Raw genomic sequence first — 6379 nt, 5'->3', positions numbered from 1 at the left:
ACATGACAACCTCATAGTTGCCAAGTTATCCCTTTTTTAAAGGGATTTTCCCTTATGCTGAATAGGCTTCCTCGCGAGAAAAGGGAAAACTTGGCAGCTATGGACAACCTCCCTGCCTAATGACAGCCCACTTATTAAATGATATAGTCCCTGTCATTAAAAAGCCAGGCCAAAACAGAAGTAACAATTCTTTTGAATGAGCCACAGAACTCAGGTCTTGGCATATCATCATGGAGCAGTCATGGAGCAGGAACCAAGAGCTTCTCTATATATGATCTTTCTGGCACGTATAAATTATAGTTCAAAGAACAGTGTCAGCTGGCCTGAGGGCTTTGATCATTTGTTTCTTGCAAGAACCTGTATGCTTCCAAGGGCCAGATCCGACTATCTTCTTTATATGATTAGCTTATCACATCTAAAGCTCAGCTGAAATTTATCAGAAGATTCTTTTTTTTCTTTTTTTAGAATTTCCTTTCTTCTCCCTTGGAAAAAGAACGCCACTTTTGCAGAATTCTCTCTGAATTTTCTTCACCATTTCTTCCTTACGATGTCATGGAATGTTGCTAGAGCTGATGAATTGTAGAAGATGAACATGGTAGCCATGCAGCCCACACAGTAGTTGTTTCCACTTGTGATTTAAGGGTGAAAAACCGAGGCGGGGGGAAACAACCAGTGCTACTGTCACGGCTAAGGTGAGCCTCACCCCTGAGAAAACTGTTGGAGAATCTGCTGTCCTGGGATAAATTCATTTAAATGCCCCACCACCATTTCCTGAGGGGAGAGAGACTGTGTTGGTTTTTCCCACCTGCCTTGCCCCACCCTTCAGCCCTAAAACCCTAAAAGGGAGCTGTTTCCAGAGGAAGAACTGTGAGAGGAGAAAGACTCTGTTTGCCATCAGGGGGTTTGATGGTTTCACCTGTCCTGGCCAACCTCCAGCCTGAGGAACCTTCAGAAGCGAGTTGCTCTCATGGTCATTATGTGTATTTTAATGAGCTGAGTGGGGTGAAAGATTATGAATCATGGGAGTGTGTGTATGAATTTAACAGTGCTTAGTTTGTCTTTTGATTGCTAGTTTGTTAAATGCTGTTAATTTTGTTTTATCGATTATAAATGTTGTATTGATTATCATATAATTGGCTTTTGTCTTAATTGTGAGGTTTAGCTTATTTTTTAATTATTGCTTTGTTAACAGTGTTTTATAGATAGTAATTGCTTCACTGTATTTGCGATGCTCTATTATGCTCTATCATGCTATTATTATCTATTGTTTGTAAACCACTTTGGAATTCATTTGAATGAAAAGTGGTATCAATGGAAAATCAAATCATACAGGATAATTGTTTTTTAAGAGGGTCTGCATGGGCCATGACATATGTCAGCAGATTCTGGTTCTTAGATAGCATCACAGTGAACTTTTAGGACAAAATAATGGGGACCAACAAAACGTTGTACTGGGGGAAAGGGATGGGACAGAGAAGGACCATCTCTGTCTTGTTCCCCCCCCCTAGATGTGTGATGGTAGGCTTGTAAGTGAAATTAATTTTGCACATGCTCAGAGTTAAACTTGTCTGTACTGTTACTTCACTCTTTCAACATCAGGTTGACTCTTTGTATTGAAAGCAGGGTCCCCTAAGTAGTTCTGGTGACAAACTGAGATATGTCGGCAAAGCAGTTCCTGGATTCCTCCACACTAATTGCCCACACCCAACCACATACCGTTTCTCAAACTGACATAGATTTGCTGTGTAACCAACACCCGGCACAAAGTCACTCCCCAGAGTTGTATAGTTGTAATTTTAAACAGTGGTGTCATATCAGGTTTTAGGAGAAAAGCATACTTTACTTTAGTATGTGAGCAATTTCCAGAGATGTAGCCAGTTTAGCCTGTAAGAGCAAAAACAATAAAGAGTTGTGGCTCCATAACGAGTGGAATATTTATTATGGGATGCACTTTTGTGGACTACAGTCCAACTCACTATCAGATGCATTAGTGATCTCTGTTTGGGTTTGGTCTGTCAACGGAATAAATGATGCAAAGAGGGAGCTGCAGCCCAAGATAGGAAAATAGGTGATTTATGAAAATAGGGATGTCCTGGATCAAATCAGAAACCAGGACAGCATCTCTAAATCAGGGACGTCCCTGGAAAATAGGGACACTTGGAGGATCAGGTCTAGAACTGGCTGCTGATGTGATACCGTTGCCACCACAACATCATTTCAACCTGTTGAGGTCATTTAATATTTTTTGCCCTCCCTAATCTGATTTTTGTTTGCCTTTCTTACTGCCTGACCACTGCAAAATGTGAAGCAAACTTGGTTGTTTCCCTTAAAATCAATTTTTTTCCTACGGTCCTTATATATATTTTTTTATAGGTCTCGCACAGCATAAGCTTAAGGACAATTTTCTAAAACATTATTCACTTTAGGGATCAAATCTATTCAGACTAGAACTGGTGTGTGTGTGTGTGTGTGTGTGTGTGTGTGTGTGAGTGAGTGATACGTGCTTTCCTTTCTCTCCCTTTAGTCCCATTCCCCCCAGTTAACTGTCAACAGCATGCAGCTGGTGTGGATGGCATATTGTTGTTGTTTAGTCGTTTAGTCGTGTCCGACTCTTCGTGACCCCATGGACCATAGCACGCCAGGCACTCCTGTCTTCCACTGCCTCCCGCAGTTTGGTCAGACTCATGTTGGTGGCTTCGAGAACACTGTCCAACCATCTTGTCCTCTGTCGTCCCCTTCTCCTAGTGCCCTCAATCTTTCCCAACATCAGGGTCTTTTCCAAGGATTCTTCTCTTCTCATGAGGTGGCCAAAGTATTGGAGCCTCAGCTTCACGATCTGTCCTTCCAGGGAGCACTCAGGGCTGATTTCCTTAAGAATGGATAGGTTTGATCTTCTTGCAGTCCATGGGACTCTCAAGAGTCTCCTCCAGCACCATAATTCAAAAGCATCAATTCCTCGGCGATCAGCCTTCTTTATGGTCCAGCTCTCACTTCCATACATCACTACTGGGAAAACCATAGCTTTAACTATACGGACCTTTGTCGGCAAGGTGATGTCTCTGCTTTTTAAGATGCTGTCTAGGTTTGTCATTGCTTTTCTCCCAAGAAGCAGGCGTCTTTTAATTTCGTGACTGCTGTCACCATCTGAAGTGATCAAGGAGCCCAAGAAAGTAAAATCTCTCACTGCCTCCATTTCTTCCCCTTCCATTTGCCAGGAGGTGATGGGACCAGTGGCCATGATCTTGGTTTTTTTGATGTTGAGCTTCAGACCATATTTGGCCATATAATGTCATATAATGTGTGGTCTGTTAGCTCTGTTGTCTTGTAGCTGCTGATTTGCATTGAATTAACATACTTTCATATTATTGCTTTCCTGCAATGCAAGCCAGCTATACTCAATGACCACTAGGATGACCAGCTTTTGACTTACAAAATACTTCTATCTATGTAGGGCTGGTGAGTGAAACCATGTGGGTTAGATAGACAGAGAAGGGGGGGAAAGAGAGAGCAGTCCTCACAGCTGCTATTGACACGCTGCACTGCCACCCTCAGCCTGGGAGTAGCATGGGAGGCCGGGGGACTAACCACAAGCACTTATTATAGTCTTCTATTCAGCCCCATGTGAAAAAGTGCCCTAGGATGGGCGTTTCCAAACTATGATCTGAGGAACACAAGTGCCCACGAGATTCAGTCGGTAGTTCGCAGCATGTTCTCATTAAATGTGGATGTTGATTTTTAATGCTTCCTTTATTTCTTATAATTTCTTATAATTTGGTTTCAATAGACTCAACCAAGTTTCCAAGTGGTATATGTAAAAATTACAAAAAAAGCATACAGTGGATTAAATCAATTAAAACCAATAATAAAAACAGAAACTTTCATTAAAATGCCTGCTGGGCTACAATGGTTTTTCTCACGTGCCTGAAGTTCAGCAGGGAGGAGGCCTCTGCCTGATCACAACTGGCAGGGAGTTCCGCATAAATGGGTCTCCAATACTGAATGCACAGCTTCTGTTGACGATGAGCCATGCCTCTAATGGAGACCACTAATGGAGACTCCCCCAAAGATCTCAGTGATGGGGCAGGGTTAAAAGGAATCAGGCAGTCCTTATGCTTCCCTGTACTCAAGTTGTTAAGGGCCTTGTAAACTAATACAAGCACCTTGAACTTCACCTGGTAAGATAGGCAGCCAGTGCAGGCTTTTAAGCACCAGAGTTAATAGCTGGGAAATGTACAGAATTGCAGCCATGCCACAGCAAGGACAAGGGCAGCCTGCTGTGCCAGTTTTTCCATACGGTTTGAAGAACAATGAAACACCAGGTTCAATGGAGATATGATGGGGAGATCTAAGTCCTAAGCGAATATGAATCCAGTTGGTTATAAATAAACATGCCAGTTGTATGGCATGTAATGGAAAGATGTTGCTGCTATTTATCAGCTGAACTGAAAGATGGAATTTTCCTGACAAATCCTGCATTAGGGGCAAAACACCCAGTTGTCCACCCCCACCAACCCCCCCCCCCCACCAACCCACTTCCCAAAGGTGCATCTCATCACAAGATGAACAAAGAGCAAAGCTATCACTTGCATGATGGATCCTTGCTAACTTCCTGACCAGAGGGTCTGGTCTTCAGATTTTATAGAAAGAAAGAAAATATGACATTAGAAGTCTTCCTCCTTTCTCTTGCCCGGTTCTTTCCTCCTCATGGTGCTTTGGTTAGTTTTTGATCTTCATGAAAAAAAAGTCAGAGAGAGAGAGAGAGAGAGAGAGAGAGAGAGAGAGAGAGAGAGAGAGAGAGAGAGAGAGAGTTGTGTTTGGTTTGGTTTGGTTTGGTTAGCAGATTAGTATTTCAAAGAAGCAATAGCATTTTACTGTTGGAATTCTTACTGAGTTGAATGTCATGGTTCTTAAATGTGTCTCTGTGTTTCTGGCAACTGGGGACCCAGCTCAGGGAGCTTGTAAGGAGTGAAAAGCTAATTATCCCATTCAGCAGTAATGGGGGTTTGAATTAAGGTCATGCCCTCTAGTGCGGGACACTTGACAATCCTATTCTGTCTTCCAGTAGGGATGAGAAAATCTGTCAATTTTAACTTGTCTCAGTTTTCCGATCTTAAGTTCAGTTCTCCACATTTTCATGAGAGTTTATGATTATTATTATTTAGTCCTTATGGAAAATTCACCAGCATTTTAGTGAACATTTCTCCATTTTTTTTGTATGCAATTTTGCCCAATACGCACATTTTGGCAGATCAAGTTTCCCTAATATAAATATGGTTGCATTTCAGTTACTGTATTTCTTCAGGAAGTGTGAGTTAGATAGGTTTGCCTTTAAAGGAAAACTGACATGAATTTCTCTCCATCCCTAACTTCCAGGGGATAATGGGAAAGAAAGAAAAGAAAGAAAGGGGAGAGAGAGAGAAGAGTGTGCCATCTTTGCCATGCCATCCTAGGCTTGTTTACTGAGAAGTTAAGTCTCAGGATGCCTATGGACTGCCACTATTTTTCAAGCAGGATTAAGCTGCATACTGGGAAGTTAGATTAACAATCAACCTAGCTTGAAGTTTTCAAAGATGGGAATCGGCCTTTGCATCTTTTTCTTAAAAAAAAGAATAACAATATATTTTAAATTAAATCTTCAAAAAAATACAGAAGTACAAAATAGAGTCATAGAAAGCAAAGCAATGGGTTTTAAGCTGCAAAGCCAAGCCAACCATTATTTATTAATTTGTCTCCACATATTCACCACATGTGACATTTATGCCTCATTTTCCAACACACCATCTGGAATAATGAGCTGGCTCTACTATCAATTCCACAAGAGTGCATATGGAGTAGGTAACATAAGAGCTTAAGACGAGCTGGATCAAGCCAATGTCCCCTCTAGTCCAGCATCCTATTCTCACAGTGGCCAACCAGATGTCTGTGGCAAGCCTGAAAGCAGGATGTGAGAGCAAAAGCATTCTGCACTCCCGCAATTCCCAGCAGAGGTGATTTCTCCCAACTGGAGTTCAGAGGCATAACGCCTCTGACAGTGGACGAAGAACATAGCCATCATAGCTGGTAATTGTTAGCATTGTTCTCTGTGGATTTGTCCAATCCTCTTTTATATCCATCCAAGTTGGTGGGCATCACTACCTCCTCCTCCACCATGGCGCCCGGGCGCCCGATATGCTTAAGACAGCCCTGCTGGAAATACCAGTGCTCTTCATCTCAAGCTCTACAGGAGACATCAGAGTTATCATCTGAAGAACTGCTGCAAACTTTGCAAGTCCAGGGTCTCTCCATTCCTGCTAGAAGAATGAAAAGTTCTATGGAATCATGCAGGATCTGAGTTTCAAATCTAAGCACTGTATTATGTTTTGCTAAGAATGGGAAATAG

This window comes from Zootoca vivipara, chromosome 1 (genome assembly GCF_963506605.1).
Source record: "Zootoca vivipara chromosome 1, rZooViv1.1, whole genome shotgun sequence".
NCBI classification, from domain to species: domain Eukaryota; kingdom Metazoa; phylum Chordata; class Lepidosauria; order Squamata; family Lacertidae; genus Zootoca; species Zootoca vivipara.
The sequence above is the reverse complement of the archived record's forward strand: the minus strand, read 5'-3'. Positions refer to the sequence as shown.